The 23,725-nt window shown below is 41.0% G+C and overlaps 1 long non-coding RNA gene across 2 annotated transcripts; it reads left to right on the top strand.

Moving 5' to 3' along the window:
* The first annotated feature begins 630 nt into the window (after positions 1-630).
* Positions 631-16,466, top strand: LOC113747128 (uncharacterized). Of its 2 annotated transcripts, XR_003463363.1 has the most exons (5): positions 631-1,164; positions 2,083-2,177; positions 6,695-6,751; positions 8,190-12,672; positions 13,018-16,466. It is a non-coding gene; the product is annotated as an uncharacterized LOC113747128 (long non-coding RNA). The 2 variants fall into 2 exon arrangements; XR_003463362.1 differs by having other exon boundaries at positions 6,695-12,672.
* The last annotated feature ends 7,259 nt before the right edge of the window (positions 16,467-23,725 follow it).

The following is a 23,725-nucleotide window of genomic DNA, read 5'->3' as shown; positions in this document are numbered from 1 at the left end:
CATAAAAGTCGTGTTAAAACAGGCTATGACTGTTTGTGAAAGTTTGAATAATTTAAACATGTTGTAGGATGAGAGAGAGAGCTTTGGATAAAGTCTCCAACCCTAAACTCAGATAATGTCATCATGACATCATCAGGCTGAGTGGTACTGTGTGTGGTGATCATTAAATAAGTAGTTCAGTGTTCATGAATGTATGATTACTGTATGAATTGAGTCTCACAGCCTGTGCCTCTGTTGGTGTGTGGTGTGTGGACACACAGCAGGGTGAACGGGCTGGCTGTGCTGCAGGGCTTTCTCTTTAACTTCAGGACTGATTCCAATGGCACAGTCCCCTCTCTTCCTCTCTCCCTCTGTCTGTCTGTCTGTCTGTCTGTCTGTCTGTCTCTTTCCCTCCCTTTCTATCTGTCTTCCTCGCTCTCAGCAGCGTAATAAGTTCCACATGGTAATTCAGTTTGCTGTCTGGTCAGCTGCCTGATGCAGAAAAAGCCCAAATTTAGAAGAAATATGAAATTTTGCCCCCCCCCCCCCCCAACGCACACACACAACAACACACACTCCTTATTTCCCTTTCTCTGTTCAATCTTACTTCTCTTTTTTCCTCTTCTTTCCTATCTTCCCTCCTCTTTCTACACACCCTCCCCTTCTCTCTTTCCCCGTCTCCTTTGTTTCTCAGCTTCTGTCTTCTTTTACTTACACTTACACTCCTACCTCGGCCCTCTTTTTCCTTTCTCTCTCTCCCCTCATGCAAACACTCTCTTCTCTGTTTATCCCTCTGTCTCTCCTCTCCCTCCACATCTTTCCCAGACAGACTCGACAGGTCACTAGTTAAGGTTCCTCAGTCATCGTTAGAGGGGGCATTCCCTTGTGTAAGGCCCGCCCCCCAGTGACCATACAAGGTAACAGTGGAATGCATGGTTTGGCTGTCCATCTGCTTCATAAGAGAGACACACAGAGAGCAGAGGGTGTACCACACTGATGAACTATACTATCAGTCTGAATGCAACTTCAGCTCACTGGTAAAATACTGAAGCTGTGAAAGTAGACCTGCTCCAGACAACGACATGACAGGCAGTGGACCTCATCAGTGCAGCAGTTATACCGCCTGCCAGCTGCAGATGACAGCTCCCAGCAGCACCTCAGCTGACCTGCAGAGGACTTAATAAGGTATGATCATGTCTTTGACAACTCATTAGAAAGGTCTGCACAGCAAGCAATCACATGTTGATGTTTGAAGTTAAACGCAGATTTCACTGTCACTGCCATGCATTTCTGTTTTTCTTCATCGTCATGGACTACATGTAAGATCTACTGATGTATGATTTGTGCATGAGAGTGATTCATCACTATTTCACTTTAATAAAGATGCCAGTATGTATGCTATTCTTGCAATAGCCAATGAACTGTGGCAGTACAATAAAAAAAAAAGTTAAAGTCACTTTAACTCAAAGACCTCTGCAGGTTAGATTTGATATGCAACCTGCAATGTTACAGAGAAATGATTGTGCACATCTGGATGGTAACTAACCATCTTTTTAAAATACCACATCGGTATGTAGATCTGTGTGCTACACATCATATTTGAAAAATAAGCTTCAATTGGTCAGTTAATGACTCGTCTCATTGATCACACAGTCTGACAAAACGTATCTTACAGTCTGACAGAGACTAAATGAAACCTCTCTCATACGATACAGCGAACCTGTAAATTTTATCATATCACACAGAGAGTAAGGGTCTTGAGATGGATCAGCCAACTCAAGCAAGTTTTACTTAAGCGCAGTTAAAAAATGAGCCCATAGTGGATAAAACCAAAAGGATTCTGCACATTCCAAAATCTAAAACACTGTACTGGGCTCAGTGTATACTCTGGGTCACTTCACTCATTTATTAATTTGTTCGTAGCCCAGCACGGACTGAACTAAAGATTTCTTTTTTGAACACCAACTCACCCAAATAACCCTCTTGGGGGGGGGGGGGGGGGGTCTGTCCTTAAATGGTCAAAACAGAGCAACAATCTGATATGAAACCCTCCTGCAGTATGGCTGACATCACTCTCACATAACTTCTTTTCTCATGCACCAGGAACCAGTCGTGGACCAGCATCCATGACTAGGGCCAAATCTGCAATGGGTGTTAAACCAAGAGGAATGTCGGGAGGTGCAGCAGAAACAGACAAGGTAGAAGGACTACACACACACACACACACACACACACACACACACACACACGCATTATCTGTCCTGTAACCCTACCCTTACCCTAACCTAATCATAACTCGACACATTAAATCTTCTTAACAGTCAAATGGTCCCTGAAGTAGCTGGGGGCCACAAACACATTCCTATTATGATGGTTTCAAACTGAAATGGGTCCGGTCCTCACTGAGATAGTACCACGAGTCCAAACACACAGAGCATTTTTGTAGTTTGTTCTTGAACTTCTTGTGAAAACCTTTGAACATGAGAAAATGTATGGAGGGAGGAGAAGAGGAAGTGCTCTATTTATTTACTGAGTGGTCAAAAGTCTTAAGGGCACTGGTTTGGAGGACTTTCACACAACCCCCTATACACACACACACACACACACACACACACACATGCACAAACCAGTCCCTTTTTGGGACCAAGAGACCATGATTCCCAGGGTCAATTTCACATGGGAGAAGGAGGGGGAAGGGGGCAGAGGAGTAGAGGCATATGGAAGGTGAGGGAAGTGGGAGGAAGGAAAAGAACAGGAAAAGAGAGAGAGATAAACTACTCTGATACTCAGTATCATTTTAAATTCCTTCAGCAATAATGCTTCAGCTGGGTTAGGGTTAGCCTCTTCATGGCTTACTCTTCCGCTGACGCCCTTTCTGTGCTTTCATTTCAGTTTCAACTGACATGGAATATTTCACATGCAGTACGTTAAGACATTCAAACCCGTTCATAGTGTTTCTGCAGTGTTCAGATTAAATTCTTATGCCTGTTGTCATTTTCTACATATTTTCTCGAATTTCAGATTCTAAGAAAACAAGTGGTGCCTCCATATATTTAATCTTCTGTCAAAATCAGCTTGTAGATAGTTAAAGGTTTTTTTGAGTCACTGTTATCAGTCACATAGTGTGAAGGTAAAATACCTGATCTCAGTCATCAGTCAGCCAATGCAGGACCAGTTACAGGAAGCAGTAGTCCAGCCTGTCTTTTTACTGAACTCTTTCATTTTTATTCTTATTTGGATTGGATTTCTACATCTCTAAAAGTATCAAAAGGCAAAGGCGACTTGATGAAATCAGTGTCAGCTTTTGGTTTGGATAAATAAATGTATACCGTATGTATTGCCATGCACTGTATGTATGTATTGTCTGGCTGCTAGAGTGTCTTTGGACCTCAAGCGTCCAGGCAGCACCCTGTGTAGTAGCTCCCTGCCATTGTTGTGTGATGGGTGAAGGAGTGGTAAAACCTTGTAAAGAGCTTTGGAACCATTTAGTGACAGCAGGTCCAACAACCTCTCGGCTCCATTCATTACAGGTTATGACCTTGGCATCACCATGAGTTGTGATCCTTTTTTTTTTATTACATAGATTTCTTATTAGCTTCATTAACTTCTTATTTAACTTCTGATTTTTCTTACTCTAAGACTCCTCCAGAACCTCAGCCTGCAGGCTGCTCTACATTACAACTAAGACTCCCTTTTAAACCATTTAGGCCCATTCTGTCACTACTGGCCTCCAGTCTATCACCAACTGCGGGTAGAGCATTACCATTTTTGGTAATTGATTTTAAGATCCACTTACACAGTGACTTTTCTGTTTCTGTTTAGATCTTAGACACAATGTTTAGTCCTTCAATCACTGGAGTACTGCAGAGGCATTTAGTGTGACACAGAATGAGTAAAATGGAGAGAAGGCTTCCTGTGTGTGATTTACAGAGCAAAGGGGAGAGAGACTAGAACCATATTAGGCAATGTTTGGCTCAACAGGAGAGATGGCTCTCACAGCCTGTCTAAACACACACACACACACACACACACACACACACACACACGCTCGTATAGACACATTCCCTCTCAGTGCTGCTAGTTAGACTGTGAAGTTAGTCTGCACAAAGTGTTGGAATGCTTGGCTTTTTAGTTCATGTAAATCTTTTTCTTTAAAAAAGGAGAAATGATACAGTGATTTGATGTTTTGTATCATATTGAGTCAGGATGAATACAGCGGTTGTGCTGACTCCATCGTCCTGCATTCTTTCCCTCCTGTGCTGTAGATTAATTCCCATTGTTGGCTGTGTTGTTGTGATCTACTGTTGTACTTTAGGTGGTCATATTATGTTCAGCTCAGACTATTTATTGTTGGGATTAATATATTTCAAACTGCCTCAATCCAGAGCAATACAGCGACATATGTGTGTGTGTTTCTTTATACCACTACTAGGAGCTGCCAAAGTCAAATTTTGATATTTAATGTCAAAATGGAACAAATAAATAGCAAATGTTAAAATTGTGATAAGAACTATCAGACTAGTACGACCACTTGACTAGAACACACCCAGTTTCAATTCTACACAGTCCCACTACCACCGCTCTACCACATATTCATATTTCTGTTGAACCTGAGGTAACTTTACATTCAAAGTGTTGTCATTTTTCTATTATCTTCACTGAAGAAAGGAAAACATTTTGGCAGCTTACCACATGACATGATCATCCCTGGTTTGTTCTCAGCTCTGCGGACCCTGAATGAACCACACCTTTGTCTCTAGGGATGTGTGAAATGTGTCGTGTGAAAGTTTCTCCACTGAGAAATCCAGAAATCTGAATTAAGAATGTTCCATGGTAAAAAAAAAAAAAAAAAGAAAGCTAGCAGTTAGACTATAGTCTACACTTGATATGAATATATTTGAAATTATCAGGTTTTATAACTCCAGATCTGTCTTTAGCTAACCAAAGACTCAGTTGTAGATTTGAATGCTGTAATTGTAAATGTTATTATACTAAGAGAGTGACCCAGGCTTTTATTTTGACAAACACAGTACCAGTCAAAGGTTTGGGCACACTTCTCATTCAACGCATTAATTCAATACTACACCTCCTCCTCTATCTTCACGGTGGGAACCACACATGCAGTATAGGTTACTTTGGGTCTTCCTTTTCCACATGAGAGCCAGTTCTCAAGTGACAGACTGACTGACTTTCAAGTCTTAAAGTAATGATGGTCATTTCTCTTAATTAGTTCAGCAGTTCCTGTCATAATATGAATTGCTACAGTAATTGAATAGAGCTGATGAAGCTGATTAAGTGTACGAAGCTGTCACCAAAGCAAAAAAATCTAAAATATAAAACATATTTCTTTTCTGTTCCTTCACAGTTCTGATGTCTGTTAATCTACAATGTAGTAAATAATAAAAAATAAGAAACTTTTGACTGGTACTGTAAATAAAATAATGCCAAAAGCCTCAGTCTGTGAAAGGTGACACACTAAAGAGAGAACCAAGTGATTTTATCAGAATTTGTCTAATAGCATAGATTTCCAGATTTCCATTTTGTGTGAAGAACATACCATAGCTCATTATTTTAACATTTTTTATCTAATTGAATGGAATGGAAGTGGAACAACATGACAGAACTTATCGAATGATTTCAGAAAATATACTTTTTACTTTTTTTCTGAGAATGAGATGAGAGGATCATTCTGATAACATGAGCTGGATAAGTGCTGGACTTCTGGATTTAGTGTTTGTAGGACTCCAACCACCAGTCCTGACTCCAGCTTAGTCCCTAGCACACAGGCAAGATATAAATTATATTCATCTTCTCATCACACACACAATAAGCATATTTCCCAACATGTTGAACTATTTATAAGAATATAGACTGGACCCTGGTTAAATCTTCATCCTGTCTCAATCCACCCGTGTCAAACACGATGATGCTTTCAACACAAAGCTAATACAGCTGATTAGAATGGATATTAACAAGTAGGACAACATCATTTTAATCAATGTTGATGATTGTAATGGTGAAGAAATTGGAGTGCTGGCTGTGGTGTGAAACTTGGGACAGGATGCAGGCTTGAAACTTGATGTCATGTAGCATACACATAGACACAGTCAGGCTGGGAGAGGGCACGTTTGTTTGTTGGTTTATTTTAGTGAGGGCAACACTTCTTGAGGACAGACCTGTGGGAATTCGGCCATGAGAAAGAGAGAGAGCAGGTCTTTCTTCTTAATATGGACTTGTTGAGCCCAGAGCAGAGGGAGAAGGTCTGAGTGAGATAAAGGCCTCTCTCCCTCTGCTGCCTTTTAAGTGAATCTTTCCCCACTGTGACTAGAAAAGGGAATGTATGCAGCCAGCTGGAAGGAGGAGGTGGTGGTGGTGGTGGGGTGGGGGATGGTGTTTATCCAAAGCAGTAATCCCATTTTCCATGATCCCCAAAATAAAAGGCTGGCTCAAGCCTTATATGGGCAGACTGGGAGTTTCCAGCCAAGCAGAGTCAGAGCATTCCTGGAAAACACCCGGCTTCTCTTTCTCTCCATCTGTCTCCTCTCTCTCTCTCTCCCTCTCTCTCTCTTCTTGATATATCATGAACTCAGTGATATATGAAGGTGACTGTTTGTGTGCCAGTGCTGGCATCTAGATGACATTAAACGCCCATGAGAGCATTGTAATCATAGATAATCTTAGTTTATTTTAAAATGTTCACTCTGTTCTTTTTAAGGTGTTGCTGTTGAGATCATGGAGATCAAAGATGGAGATCCAACAGTCTGCAACCGTGGTAAGAGAACAGCTTCAAGCTGTACAGAGCGTTGTCTCTTTTGAACTTATGCTTTTGTAAGTTTCAGAACAAAAGAGTGTTTAAAACATCTGCACATTTGACATAAATCTTCCAGAATAACATTTCATCTACTGAGCTCACAGGAAGCTATTACCACCACTGCCTCAACTGTACAGTCCAGAGCTTTAGCCTTACATTCATTCTGGGTGATAAAGTAAAGAAATAAAGTTCAGCTCCAAATGAGCTGACATACCAATATCAGCTGTGTCCATAAGTTCTTTACTCATTTTTTTTAAATTTACAATTCAAAGTAAATTGGACGTAAAGTATTTGCCAATTGTTGGTGTGTAAGTGTCACACCATGTGTGACATACACACACACACACACACACACACAGTGACACATCCATCCATCACAGATCAGTATCTCCTGTTACTGAACCTGTCTAGTGCTGTAGTGTTTGGTAGTGTATCGGAGTATGCCTCAGCTAGGGTTAGGACCAGGAACCTTCCTGAACCCTGCGTCATACAGATGAATCAAAAAGGTCCAATCTCACACATATTTGCTCTGACGTTATTACACTGAGCCCTTTGGAATGTTACATATACACATAGCTGGCTTTCAGAGTCTGAATTTAGGCAAGGAAGTAGGCAAGGTATTCTAGGTAATATTTTGAAACCTTCATGGTTTAAAGAAATGTTAAATGTTAATTGTTCACTGCACTACAACATAGGATGTGGAACACTAGCCTCCTGTGCCAACATCATATGACCTGTATTGCCATTTCCCACCTCTACTTCTACACCTTTTACCCTTCCTCACCACAATAATCACATGAACCATCTCTGGATGTCAGAGTTACTCAAGCAGGGTAACCAGGAACACAAGAAACAGGACCCAAATGCACACTCTGATGCTGAACTGCTGCAATACAACAGATTTAATTATCAAATGAAGGATATAAAAGCACACTGAAGGCATACTGTGAACAAAGAGGCAAGCAAGAGTCAAAACCAGGAAAGCAGTCCAACATAGACAAACAAATCCAAAGTCCATGAACAGGCAAAGTCCACAAAAACATTAAAGAAAAAAGTTTATTGTGTCTGTAAACTACAGCATTTATATTAGGCTAGTAAAAAATATTTAGACTCATTTCCAACTATAAAAGAAAGAAAGTATTAGGCTGCACTGTGGAGACTCAATTGTTTTAGGGTTTTTTTGCCAAAGAAACATCAGTTTGTCAGTCAACCATGTTTTTTGTTCACAGTTTGGAGGTAGGAAGTTTGAAATTTAAACTGTGGAACTGTGTGTGTGTGTGTGCGTGTGTGTGTGTGCGTGTGTGTGCGTGTGTGTGTGTGTGTGTGTGTGTGTGCGTGTGTGTGCATACAGTCACAAATGTCTGCTTCTACAATGCCTCTATTTCGTGTTGTGTTTCAGATATCAGAGACAGCATATAATTGGCATGTAATGGAGAAGTGAGTATCACACACGCACACACACACACAATGTGTGTGTGTGGAATGTAAGAGGGAGCAGCAGCAACAGGAAGTTGGTATTATAGCGATCTACAGGGTTTTAAGTAATTTCCTGTTTATACCTCCCCAGCTAGAATGTTTGTGTGCTCTCTCTCTGTCTCTCTCTCACTCACACACACACACACACACACACACACACGCACGCACGCACGCACGCACGCACGCACGCACGCACGCACGCACGCACACACACACACACACACACACACTGTCATCATATCTGAACATGGTGTCTAAACCGACTCCAGTCCACTTCCTGGTCCTATTCCTGTGGCCCATGGTGCAGTGCTGCATCTCTGGTCAGTTGGTAGTCTGAGATGAAGCACTGTAGCTCGGGACAGAGGACAGACATTCCAGTCTGCTCTGCTCACATCCAATCCAGAGCCACTGAGGACTCTAAAGTGTCTGTGAATGGTTGTCTGTCTCTATGTGACAGGATGTACACCGTCTGTCAGGTTCAGCTGGGCTCCAGCCCCCCTGCAACTCTCCTGAAGATAAATTTGAATAGATAATGGATTGATAGGAAAATATCATTCTTCATTCATTTGTACAAAATAATAACTTTAGAGTCTTCATTTAATATTTCAGATGAATGTAGTTTACCATAGCACACATCAGATTATATGCCGAATTCCACGATTAAGGTGTTTCAACAGCAGAAGATGGAAAGCAGAATAGAGGTGTGACTGTTTCTATGTCTGATGTGATGAATAACGGATCAGATCAGAAGAGGAGGAGCTCACTGACCTCATTTTTTTTCTTTTCCTCTCTCCTAGGGTCCAGTTTTCCCAGGAATCCCTTGACCTATCAGAAAGGGGGATTCCTGGAAATACTGTTCTTGGGGGCGGGGTTTATCAGCAATTCCATTAACAGTGTTATACTATAATTATGTGAGGTGTGTTTAATCTTGTTCTAAGTTTATATTGAATGAGTTTTGACAGAATTTAGTGTTTAGTCACGTTTAGACATGTGGCCTGCTTCTGTGCTACAATATGAAAATTCCATGTAAAATGTGTGATTACTGCTCATAAATAAACATTTAAAGAAATCAAAATCTACCCAAATCATTTATCGTCAAAATGTACATGAAGTGCCAACAAGTAAAAATATTCCATTCTGCAGTGAAATGCCTTCGTCTGACAGTCAGTACTATCAAGAAGGAGGGGTTTTGGTTTTGGGGGCTGATGAACACTTTTTATTTTTCACTTTTCATCACTGATGTTAGTTAAAGTTATCTATATACAGAGAGAGAACTTGCTGTTGTGCAGCCTTCCTGGTCATTGTGTTGTTCATGAAAAGGCATTTACTTTCCTTTCTTGGATTTTTGCAATAATGACAGTAGTAATATGTGTAGTGGACGTCATGCAGGACCACAGCAGCAGCAGTCACGATCCACGAGAACCTGCTGGACGACAGAGCACAGAAACTCTGGGGAAGAAGTTTAAAAATTAAAGAAATAAAAAAGGCTAATGTAAAATACTGCATTGCTGCAAATATATATGACACTGTATGAACTGAGCAGCCTAATGGGCCTAGCAATAATTAAGGAGGTATGAGGTCAGAAAAACATGATCTGTGTAAATGTGTTCACACATTATTGGCTGTATACTGCATCATTACATATTACTGACTGTTCTACATTTTGGTTATTCGTGTCAGAGATGAACTGAGAGTCATGAAAAACACTCTCAGAGTTTGAACAAACACAAAGGCATCATGATATTTAGAGAAAGATGGAGAGAGTGAGTCAGCAGAAATATCTGAAATATCTGAACAGAAAATACAGTCATATTTTCTTATTTGGAATCACAATTGTGTACACTGTAATTCTATGTATTAATTGTCATTCACATCCCAGCTATGTTACAAATTTATTTATTTTATTTTATTTTATTTGTACAGAGACGTGATCATACTAAAGCAAAAAATAGTGTTAATACATCTTAAATGCCACCATTGGATAATTGTAGAGGTTTGGACGTGACGACATGAAATCACAGAGTTATGACATGTGACCAAAAGGTGGCCCCATTGTCAAGCACACAGCTCTTTGTTCAGAGAAACACAGGAAGACACTGGCCTAGCTCCTTAAGATACTCATCTTCCATGATCACACACATAGGATGTCTGTTTATAAGATGTTCTCAGATCTAAACCTGTTGATAGTGGCTCATGTTTCCATATATGAGTTCATTTGTGTTTTCTCCATCTATTAGCAATAGACACATAGGTATGAGACACAGAGTCCAGCAGTGTTTCTGTAGGACTCATGTCTCATTCCTCTTCTGGTATATATATGAGGACAGGTGTAGCTGTCACACCTCTCTATGGACTTGTTTTACTCATGTATGTCCGTGGATTTAATCTTGAAGAATGCGCTCTGCTGAAATTTTCATCTTCAAAACTTATCAGAAGAATTAATGAATATATTGTTTCTCTTCACCTAAAAGAAACAGACGAAAACACAACCAGGTGAAACACTGATCTGAAGGCAGTGTGAGTGAGTGAGTGAGTGAGTGAGTGAGTGAGTGAGTGAGTGAGTGAGTTTAACTTAAGAAGAAATACACCAACAAAATGACAGAGCCCATTACACAAAATGGGCAGAAACAAGATGAGGCAGGCTGATGGGAGTTTGGCAGCATTGCTCCACCCACACACAGGTACAGTCTGTCCTGTCAGAGCAAGCAGAGCAGCACAGAACACGCAGAGGTTCTGCACTATGAATAAAAGCCCTGAAAAGTAACAGGCTGAACTCAGAACAGTACTGCATGTGCAGCATTAGTGCCATTCAAGTCATCGAGACCAACTACTTTCTGCAAAGAATACAAGAGCTGCTCCACATCATCTGATGAAAGAAACTTTGATAACATGTTCTATGAATACCACATCTATAGTGCATTATATGTTTTTAAAAAAATATTTCATCAATTTATCAGTGGAATATTGTTGGATGGTTGAATGGATGGAATCAGTTCAGTCAGTGCAAAGAAAGTTCACAGGAGGCCAAGATGTCTTATGCTGGAAGGCTTGATCAAGAAAAACTGAGGATTTCTGTCATGACATGATGCCGCCTCAATGCTGAACAAGCTGTCCTTTCTGATTCGTCTATATGCCCTCAGGACACTGACACTACTACTCTATGTACAGAAATGGTTATTAGTGTACAGACATTATCTGACTCTGTAGATGCTTCTGCAATATGTACTTCTCTGGTGCGACTATGGAGTGAGGCAGCCCTATCCTCTGACCTTGGTTACCATAGTAATGATCAGAATGGCGCTCTTTCCTAAACACAAACATACAGCTGCTCTGTATCGCAAGGAGAGAAGTCAGTGTCTCCATAACAATCTAAGATTTAACACTGTCACTACAGTGACTTGCTTGACCCTGTGTAACACCATGTGTGACATGCTAGAATAGAAAGTCTCCTCAGATATAGTAGAGTGCCAGTTAAAAGTTTGGACATACCTTCTCATTCAATGGTCAGCATAAGACTGAAATTTATCGACTCCCTATGTCTCGCCCCAACCAGGGTGACCAGCGAGAAACTTAGAGGTTGTGATTGATGACTAACTAACCGTCTCTAATTATGTTACCTCAGTTGCCTGGTCTTGTCGCTTTAATGGTCGAGAACACAACGGTGCAGCTGGTTTTCAACCCAAAAGGGGGGTGGCCAAACGTGAATGTTACCCTGCTGCTCATTGAGCTCCACTGGCTACCTGTATCATTACATTTAAATCGCTAATGCTGAGTACAAAGTAGTCTCTGTTTCTGCACCTACCTATCCTACCCATATGTTACCTCACGACCACTGCACTCCTCCACTGGACGATGCCTGGCTCTCCCACCTGTTCACTCAAGGCAATCCAGATTCTGTCTGTTGTTTCCCGTTGGTGGAACGCACTAATATCAGGGGTGTCCCTCAAAGAAGTACTGAGTTGTCACACTACATCATGCCCACTTTGGTGGCATGCCTTTGGTGTGTTTGGGGACCCAGAAGTGTACCAATGGAAGCAGGGCATGCTGCTGGTCGGGCTCAGTGGAGTAGAGCTCAGATGGTATTCTCATCATGGGCCACAAAACACATGTGGAGGCAGACCAAGACCATGATGGTAAATGGACTGTATTTATATAACTCTTTTCTAGTCCTCTAACCACTCAAAGCTCTTTTACACTACATATCTCATTCACCCAGTCACATTCATACACTGATGGCATTAGCTGCCATGCAAGGTGCCAACTGTCATCAGTTTTAGGAGCTAACCATTCATGCAAATCTTTCAGTATTTTGACCAAGGAGACTGGACGAGCCGGGGATCAAACTGCGAACTAGTGGGCAACCCGCTCTACCTGCTCTACGCTATGATACCAAGCTTCTGACCAATGTAAGCAGGTCAAGCTGCGACTTAACCTAAAAATTTAATTCAAGGTGCCAGAGGCCAGCTGTCATGGGCACTGTCCACTGTGGGCTGGAATGCAGGTCCTTCATTTTTTGTTCAATAACATTTTTTTAGAATTCACAGATAATAAAAATACAGATTTATTTTTTAAGTGAGTTTGTAATGCACATCCGTGAAAATCACTTCAATCAACTGGATATATTTGCTTGGATTATTATCATACATTCAATTTGATTCAATTTTGTCTATATTTTGCCAAATCATCATTATCTCATGACACTTTCCATACAGAGCAGATCTTGATTGTACTCTTTTTAATATTATTTACAGAGATTCAACAATACCACCTGGAGCAAATTTCCCCTGTCATTTGGTGATGGAAAAACTTCCTTTAAGAGCCACAAATCTGGACCAGGACCCAGCTCATGGTGGATGGACATCTGCCGTGATCGGTTGAGTTCATGGAGGAAGAGAGACACAAATGCACCTTTAAAACAAATAACACACCTACACACACTTTTTGATTGTTTTGTTTTTTCCCCTCTCTTCGACCTCCTTCTTTTGTCTACTGACCAGCTTGTATTGTAACCTTCTTGCACAATAAAAAGTGAAATGTAGTATTTATGAGCCATTAGTTAAAGAAGTGTAGCACAACACAAAAACCCTGTGTCGTCTTCGGCTCCCTCACGTTATCATCCATCTCCAGTTCAACAATGCTTCCAAGGACATTTGCATAACTGGTTCAACAGCTGGGTGACTTTCTCACATGTGGTCACATGTTCTGTGTGAGTGTTTTTTGCATGCAGCTCTTCTTGTCAATGCACACGTAAATACCCTATGTAAATGTAAGAAAGGTTCATAGTTGGCACAGAGGAAAGATTGGTGAGGTATGGACAGACTGATTTGATTTAGCTCTGCAGGTGAATGAACAATGACTGTATGCTCACTTTGCTCTTATTAATCACAGCAGCAGTCCACAAAGTCAGACAAAAAGAAACTCTGTGAGTTTTTAAAAGTTAGAAAAAAACACCTCTTTGCTTTCCCAACAGTGTTCTACTCAAACACCCTGAAGCATTTAGCCTTTACTCTGCTTTCTTCCAATAGAGCTATTCTGTATTCTGCCCATTCATTTCATCCTAACCAAACTTCCAATCTTCTGAGATATTTGTAGCAATAAACATTTAACAGAGCATGAACTCTGTTAACATTTATTTTACTGATGACAATAATAATAATATCTAGTACTGTAGGTTATATAATAACATGCTGATTTGAACTGATAACTGGTTGTTCAGTTTCAGCTCCAGCTCTAATCAACCCTTTAATTCAAAACCTCCTAAACCAATGAGCTGCCAGTGCTACTGACTGCACTCTGTCCTGTCTTTTGTGTGGTTGTGATATCACATTGATTTAGAACAGCTTGTTTAAATAATGATTTATAATAATAATGATTAATGTTTTTCATGACACCATTAGGACAGTTATGGGCAATTTGTCACTCAAGATTAAGATGGCAGAAAATGAATCTTAACATAATTTCAGAGTCACAGGAGGGACACTGCTACAAAAAACATGCTTTAATACAAAAGATAGCCAGTCAACAATGAAGTGACAATACAAACTTTTGACATTCACTGAGATTTCAGCTATGATTGTAATGTGAACAGAAACTGTCCTTGTAGTGAACTCAGCATAGACTCATGCAGTGCAGTGCAGCTTTTCAAAGCCTCAAATAATTCTGGATGCTTGAATTGTATCTGGTATAATGATAGCAAAAGCACATTGTGATACATTTGGAATTTAAGACATGTCCTAATTAACACAAATTAAACAATCCAGCTCCATACATTTCCATATACAGTGCGAAGAAGTTCCAACTTCCATTCAGTACTTCCAGCACAAATCATCCTCCATCAGCTCCTCTAAAATCTATGCAATGCCTTCTCTGGTATGTCAACCTCCCCTGTCCTTTATTTACACATTAAACATATTCTGCCAAGAGCTTCTGTTTCTGTGTATATAAACATATAACACATATCTGATTTATGAATTTTGAGTTACTGATGAAGATGAAATGACTCCTAACTCAGCCCTGTAGTCTGTTAGATACTTTATATTACTAATTCTACACCAGGTATGAAGAATTATGTGTTCTCACTGACTAATCCTGAGTTAACACTGAGTGTTGCAGCACTTACTCACGTGTCAGACAAATGAATACATGCAAATGGAGTGCAGTCTACACAGGTTAATGCAGTCAACAGAAACTGAGCATCTCATCAAAGAAGATCATTTACTGATGTGAAGCTGGTTAGACAACTTTACACACAGAACTGTGTCAAAAAGTGTGTGTGTGTGTGTGCTTGTAGATTGGAGGTTTCTACAGGTAAAAGCATGTCCCACAGCAAACACACACACCTGAGGCCAATCGTCTTTTGAACGTCAGTGAGAAGATTTGTCAGAAAGGAGCGGCTGAGCAGCACACCCACACACAAAAATCTGTCCTGCCCCAACTGCATAGTTAAACCAGCAGAACCTTTCTGGGTGTGGCTGGATTTTTAGTGACTCACTATAATGTCATGTACACACACACGCACACACTGCACACCTATAGTCTGTAAAAGATCCTGCAAACACCGTGATGTAACATAATAGTAAAGACTGTATGTGCGTTCCACATGAGAAGGTGTCACAGTGTGACATGTCAGCTCTCACATCACTCTCCCTTCACATATCCTGCCTTCACCACTGCAGACTAGCTGGCACCTGAATCAGCACCTTAACACGAGCTAGTTTCAACATGAGCTACAGCCTGGTTTAACACTAGCTATGTGTGAGAAGTGACCGTTTGCTCGGAATCAGCAATGGCGGCTGCCACTGGCAGTATTTCTTTATTGAGAGTAGAGCAAAGAACGACACTGAGGGCATGTTTTCACTGTTCTGCGGACTGCTTTGACTCCATCATATGATTTGTGGATCTGATTGGTTGAAGTCACCTGTAATAGACAGAGGTTTCATCCAATCACCTGGTCTGTAGTTTTTGAAAGAGTCTACTCTTTTTCAAATAGTTTCTGACCGACCTTTCAGATTAGATAGAAACAGCACAGTGAAAGAATGTAGCTACAGACTGAACTAAAGGCTATCAGCTCTCCAGCTCTTTTCTATGTTTGACTCCATAAAGATACATTCTATTACATTTTGCAGTATTATGTCTTGTGATGTCACTAGTTATTGCTGTATAAATGCAACCTTTCAATTTCACCAATTCTTTCTATTCAATTGAATTCAGCACAAAAGTAAGAAATGAAATGTTCACACTCATAAACTTTATTGTTTTTTGTAAATATACACTCATTCTGAATTTGATGCAACAAGACAAAAGTTGGGACAGGTTCAACAAAAGACTGAAAGTTGTGGAATGTCTGAAGCTTCCACAGGTGAACAGTTTCATTCAGGTATGAAAAGGGCGTCCTCGAAAGGCTCCGCAGTTCAGAACAAAGAATGGAGCTAGTGTGAGAGCTGTGCTCCAGTTACTAAATAATCAGTTTTTACATTTAGCTGGAGGGATTATAAATAATACTCTTAACACTAAATAAATGTCTGCATGTGCTGCATTTAAAAATAACATGCATAAGTGTTTGTTTTTTTTACTGTGGCATTTAAGCTTTTCTACTTCCCCCTGTCTAATTAAGTGTCACCTGCTCTAGGCAATGAGTCACTGTAAATACTGGGCGGCACTGTAGAGCCCTAAATATGTAGACTTGTTACTATGACTCGGATGTGCATTATCCTACCTCTTCCAAAATGTGGTGTCTGTGTGGGTAACGTGGTTGTTGTGTCCAAGTCAGGGTGTTCTATACTGTCTATGGGGATTTTCAGGGACTGTAAGGCCCTGTTTACACGTACACGGGTATTTTTAAAAACGGAGACATTTCCCTTCGTTTATACCTATCTTTTACACGCAAACGGTGAATTCGCCTCTGAAAACGAATCTTTCTAAAAACTCCGGCTAGAGTGGAGATTCTGGAAAACTCCGGTTTTGCGTTTGCGTGTAAACTGAGATAAACGGAGTTTTAGGCAGCGGATGCGCCAAAAGTGCGACCAATGTTTACTTGTTGCTATGACGATGCTCATGGAAGCATTATTCTGATTGGCTTGCAGAGGATTCGCCTTCTTCCTACACTGCCACCCACAGGCTTGGCGTAGTTATGACGGCGCTCGATGGCGTATTTATGCGGGTTGACTTTTTTGAAAACGATGCTATGTGCACGATGTTATTTTGGAAAACGGAGGGAGGGAAATATTCGTTTCTCAACATACCCGGCTACGTGTAAACGTAGCCTAAGTGAGGCATTCTTGCAGCTTTTTCATGTTGCATGTTGATAGTTGTTGTGTTATATGTGCTCTGTACTTTTCATCATACAGTTTGTTCAAAATAATAGCAGTGTGTTTAAAAAGGTAATTAAAGCCCAAAATCCTTCTAATAGCTTTTATTTCCATACACAGATGCATTGGGAACACTGCACATTCTATTCCAAATCAAAACATGAAAAATGTATCAAATTTGTTATGACTTTACAGAAGGTGTAAAAAAAAGAAATATTAGGCTGTTCAAAAAAATAGTAGTGCAGAGCTCAATTAGTGAGTCATTCATTCTGTAAAAAAAAACAGATGCAGAAAATGAATGGCTGCTCAGCTAAAATGATCTCAAATGCTTTGAAATGACCAGAAGACGTGGAAGAAAACGGAAAACTACCATTTGAATGGATTGAAGAATAACCAAAATGGCAAAGACTCAGCCCATGATGAGCTCCATGGAGATCAAAGGTCTAAAGTTAGACAACAATTAGAAGACGCCTATGTGAAGCCAAACTATCAGAAAAGTCCCATTGTTACAAAAATGACGTGCTGAAGAGGTTACGATTTGCCAAAGAACACAATGACTGGCCTAAAGAGAAATGGCACAACACTTTGAAGACTGATGAAAGCAAGATCATTCTTTTTGGGTCTAGAGGCCGCACACAGTTTGTCAGACGGCCCCCAAACAATAAATTCAAGCCACAGTACACTGTGAAGACAGTAGAGCATGGCGGCACAAGTATCATGATATGGGAATGTTTCTCACACTATGGTGTTGGGCGTATTTATCGCTTACCAGGGAACATAGATCAGTTTAAATACATCAAAATACTACCCAATCCCTAAACCTTAATCCAACAGAAAACTTCTGTTTCTGTTTCTGAGGCAAAACAAAGAAATGCAGAGGAATTGTGAAATGTAGTCCAATCGTCCTGGGCTGGAATATGTGTTCACAGGTGCCATGAGATGGAGAACGAAAAAGCAGTTCTCAGAAACAGTGGTTATACAACTAAATATTAGTTCAGTGATGCCCAGGAAAGCTAAATCTTCAAACATGTTTTAGTTTATACAGTAAATGTTTGAGTTTGTAAAGGAAAATACAAACACTGCTATTTTTTTGAACAGCCTAATTATACCTTTTTCACTTTCTGTAAAGTAATAAATTTGATACATTTTTCTTCATGTTTGAAGAATAGATTTGGAATAGAATGTGCACTGTTCCCAGTGCATCTGTGTATAGAAATAAAAGCTATTAGAAGGATTTGGGGCTTTACTCGCCTTTTTTAAACACACTGCTTTTATTTTGAACACAACTGTAACTGGCTCGTCTCCAGCCTCCTGGAGCCTGCTCTCAGCTGATTGATTCACATCCATGCTGGGGGACCCACAAACGACTTTATGAACAGTCCTATTTATCAGATCAGTCTCAGTTCCACAAAGTTCTGTGCTGGACCAGTTTTAGTCACCTTATATATGCTTCCTTTAGGCAATTATGTTATATATTAATTAGGTATTATGAGTAATCACTCCATCAACTTTCATTATTAGACTGATGATACCCAATTTTATTTACTGATCAAGCCTGATGAAACCAATCAGTTAGATCAGGGATATGTGTGGTGCGTGCGAGCTGCTGCTAGGGGGTGCGCCATATGAAAAATGTAATGGCGGTCTGATAATTACACAATTACAGTGTTTTTTCCAAACACAATAAAGACATGTAAATAAACATTTCCTTTGTAAAATTTAAAATAAAAAACTTGAAATGAAGCACTGTATATGCGCAACTAGCTTGTGGCCTCTACATCATTCATTATCGCAATTGGCTGAAATCAGGGAAACTGTCAGGTGAGACATCTAAAGTCAAAGTTAGTGATGAAGGAGGAGAGGAACCCAGAAAGAATGAGAAATTGGAGGCAACAGAGGAGAGAACTGCAACGGATCCAGGAGAAGAAAACGAGCAGGAGTCAGAAAATGATGAGCCTGGAGGAAACCGCAAGGAAGGGAAGGAGATGGCAACAAGGCAAAAGAGGTGAAGAGGGTGAACACCAGACGGGGAAAAAAAGAAGGAAATACGACGAAAATGATCTGGGTCTGGGCTTCACTCGGATTGGTAATACAGACTGCCCAAAGCCACAGTGTGTGGTGTGAGGTTCTAGCAAACAGCTGCCTGAAGCCTTCTTATCTACGCCGCCACCTTCACATGAAGCATGCTAATGTTACAGGCTTCATATCTTGTCGGCTACAGAATAGCAAGAAAGAGGCTGTCTCTTACAATTGCCGAAGATGTGTGCTTGCCAGCTGTCAAAGAGATGGTGGGATGCATGATTTGAGAGAAAGAAACAAAAAAGTTAAACATGATTCCAGTATCCAATAACACTGTGTCGTGCCGCATCGATGCAATGTCTGGAGACATCCTGGCTACATTAGGCACACGTGTGAAAGAAAGCGATTTTTACTCTCTGCAAGTAGACAAGTTTACAGATGTGGCAAATCTGGCCAATCTCCTGGTGTATGCCCGTTACCTTTTAGAAGGCACGGTCCCTTGCTACGCGAACAACAGGAGAGGAAATCTTCAATTTAATTGACGTGTTTATGAGGACCAAGGGGATCGACTGGACACGCTGCGTGGGCATTTGCACTGACGAGGCAAAATTGATGAGGTGGAAGCACACAGGGCTTATAGCTCATATCAGGAAAATATGTCCATCCATTCACTGGTTACACTACAGTGTTCACAGGGAGGCCTTAGCAGCCAAAAACATGCCAGTTGATTTACCTGCAGTCCTGCTAAATTCAATACTGTTCACACTGTTATGCAATGAGATGGGCAGCGAACACAAAGCATTACTGCTGCACACTGAAGTGCGTTGGTTGTCCCGAGGCAAAGTGTTAACAAGGCTTTCTGAACTGCGACATGAGCTTTTGAGGACAATCCGTTTCATTTGGCTTTCAGTCTGCATGACGAAGACTTTCTGAAGGCTCGCCTATCTGGTGGACATATTTTCTGTTTTGAATGAACTGAATCTAAGTCTGCAGGGAGTCAGTGTTAGTGTTCAACACACAAGACAACATCAAAGCTATAAGAAGGCTACGTTCTGGGCAGGCTGTGTGAGAGGGAACACACTCTTGTGTTTCCCTACTCTTCACGAGTTCTTGGGGGAAAAGGTACCTGGGTGAGCGTGTGAAAAGTCTCATAATTGAACACCTCAACCAACTCGCCGAGCAGCTACAAAAATGCTTCCCACCTATAGACACATCTCAAGCATGGATTCACAACCCATTTGAAGTTTCCCACCTGGTCCCACAGCTGTCATTTTCAGAGCAGGAACAGCTGATCCAGCTGTCATCTGATGGGGCACTGCAGTAGCAGTTCAAACAAAAGCCACTTGTGGATTTTTGGACTGAGTCAATGCCATCATACACAGTCCTGGCAAAGCAGGCCTTGTTTGATGCCCTTCACTACAACTTATCTATGCGAGGCTGGTTTCTTTGCTCTGACAGCAGTTAAGACTAAACATTGGCAAGACTGGATGCTGTCGAGAAAGATTTGAGGCTTAAACTGTCTTCAATTGCGCCAAACAGCAGAGAGCTTTGTGCCAAGATGCAGGCCCACCCGTTGCATTAATATGGGTAACTATTTGGCCAAATGGTATTAATATTATTGCTACAAATATACTGGAAATACTCAATACACATTCCCTGTTTCTCCCTCCCTCTCTCTTTCTTTCTCTCGCTGCAGGCTGAGCCACCTGCGCTGCACTTGAAAATCCTCAGGATCCTGTTTTTTTTTTTTTTTTTTTTTTATCTGTTTCTGAGCCATGCTCTTTGTTATTTATGTTGTATGTAACTTTATTGCAATTTCATTCTAATTACTGGCGTTCTAATTTTATTTCCATAACCTGTGTTATGATGACAGGGTTGTGTTAGCTCCACGGTCATTTAAACTTTCTGCAATTTTTGTTCAACGCGGCTCAAAATAAAACATTTTCCCCAACCTATCTGCTTTCTGCCTCTGATCCTGTCATCCATCCTCTTTGCTCTTAAAAGTGGAAGCTTGCGCATAACTTTGTTGCATTATATTAAAACTGTGTTAGTGTTTCAGATTAATTCAAATGCCAGAGCGCATTGTTGTGATCGTGATTATCTTATTATATGTGTGTTCTGGTCATCTGAGCATGATTAAACATGCCGCCTTTAATATGGCTATAAAAAAGCTTGTTGCATTTTGGGTTTTTTTGAAGGTGTGGGGATTGGGGGAGTGTCAACCCAGTTGGGACATAGAAGGGGGTGCACAGCTAAAAATGTTTGGGAACTGCTGAGTTAGATGAACTTCAAAGATGTCGTAAGGACATAAAAAATTGGGAGAGCTGCAATTTTCTGATGTTAAATTCAGACAAAACTGAAGTTCTTGTAATTGGACCCAAACACCTCAGAAACTCTCTTTCTAGAGACTTAGTTACTTTAGATGGGATCACCCTGGCCTCCAGCTCCATCATAAAGATATTTAATTTTCATATTTCTCCCATTTTGACTACCCGTTTAAACCTAGAATAGAATTTAAAAGCCTACTGCTTACCTACAAAGCTCTTTATGGTCAGGCACCATCAGAACTGGAAGCTGGTTCGACAGGGCGGTTGTGGCTCAGGAGGTAGAGCGGATCATCAGATGATCTGCATGTCAAAGTGTCCTTGGGAAAAATACTGAACCTTAAATTGCTCCTGAAGGCTGTGCCATAGGTGTGTGAATGTCTATGAACGGTTAGCTCCTAAAACTGACAGTAGTGCAAGTACAGTCTATTTACCATCATATCTAAAAAAGCTCATCTTACTACCCCACTAGAACACTGCGCTCTCAGAATGCTGGGTTCCTTGTGGTTCCTATAGTCTCCAAAAGTAGATTAGAAATATGTGGAACCAGCTCATTGAGTACACTCAAGATGCATCTTTTTTGATAGAGCGTTTAGTTCAGGCTTCCCTTAGTTTGGCTGCACAGGCCTGCAGTTTCCTAAAGCTAGAACACTACTTTTTGACAAATGTTTCCAAAAGGGAAGGGAAAAAGGTTAATTTATTGGGTACCATTTTCAGTGGCAGGTTAGTACACATTTGTCCCATTCTCATTCTGTCTTAATAAAGTATGTGCATTCATAGTCATGAACATGTTAACCAGTTCAACAGTGCAGCTCACTGTTGGTGTAACAGTTGAGTTGAGATGGCAGAGTAACTGGAGACTCACACGGGACGTAAGCGCCGCGGAACGACTGCGCCGTGGTTTAGCTCCATCCTCTGCCCGGCGTCAACTCACACCGGGCGCATGATGGCAGCGTAACGAGCCCGCTGTATTCACGCGAGATCACGCGAGAATCCTGGACGTACACGAGACCCCACGATAAACTGTGTATAAAGAAAACAACAACAAACAGCTGACTTTGCTTCTCCGACGTGGAAGAGATTATAAAAAGCATCTGTTGTGTCATAAATGATTGTGTGTTGTTCCACTTCAACAATTAGTCTCTCATCGTTCATGTTGAGACCCTTTGATCGATTGACTGCTGACCTGGTGCCATCGGTCATGACGTAATGTTGATGTGAAGTTGTAATAAGCTACATGAACTGCGTATTGCGTTTTATTTTGAAAGAGGGCGGAAGTTTATTACGTTGATTCTGTGTCGGATTTGTGGATCTGTTGAGATTTATGCGGTTTAGCAGCGGCTCACGTCAAAAATAGAAGTGTTACGGAATGATAGCGCTGCAGAGAGTCTCTGCTGGGACGCTGCTGAGACGTTCCTGCGCCCTGTGTGAGTGCTCTCATTGATTAGACTGGCAGCCATCAGCTCCAGTGACCGCGGTGCTTATGCCCCCAGTGTGAGTGGGCCTTAAGACTTGTCAAGATTTGGATGCACCTACAATATTCTAGTCTGAACACAGTATTAGTTGAGAATAAACATAAAAAAACACAATGTATACTTTAATGATGCAGACACTACAATCCTTCAATGTAGGTGCAAATCCTTTTGCATTTAACTTGATATCTCCACTGAGGTCGACTCAGTCTGCCTTTATCCAGTGACCTGATGAAATACAGTACAGCCCCTGCTGTGCATTTTTGACAGTGGCCACCTCAGGTTGTTGGTGATGTGCAGACCCTGAAGCTGTTAACACATGCCACCTCAGTGTTGCAGAGGGAGCCTTCTTAGATTAGCTCAATGGTTTGGTCAGTGAGGACAATACTGTTTTCCACCCTCATCCTTCAACTGGGATCCAGTGCCGTCCTTGCTAAGTTCTAGGACTTGTGTGTATGCTTTAAGCCAGTGGTTCTCAACTGGTCTGGCTTCGGGACCCACCATCACCCCTAAAGGACAAGCCGTGACCCAAATTGAGGAAAATTTTCAACTTCTCAAATTTATTTAATGAAAAGATGGTGCAGTTTGGTGGGTGTCTATTAACATTACAAGGCTTTATTTTATGAATAGACGGCACTCCGCGGCATAAAAAATCCACTTCAAAATAAAAGCACAGGATTTTGTTCTTAACATTTTTTTCCCAGGCAAAGGCCCGCGACCCACTGAGAACGGGTCCACGACCCACTTTTGGGTCGCGACCCACCAGTTGAGAATCACTGCTTTAAGCCATTGCAGTTTCCTTGAAGTGACTATGTATGGTGGAGATACACTATGTGG

The sequence above is a fragment of the Larimichthys crocea genome, chromosome I, assembly GCF_000972845.2.
Source record: "Larimichthys crocea isolate SSNF chromosome I, L_crocea_2.0, whole genome shotgun sequence".
In the NCBI taxonomy this organism is placed as follows: domain Eukaryota; kingdom Metazoa; phylum Chordata; class Actinopteri; family Sciaenidae; genus Larimichthys; species Larimichthys crocea.
Note: the sequence above shows the minus strand (reverse complement) of the source record. Positions and strands in the feature narration are given on the sequence as shown.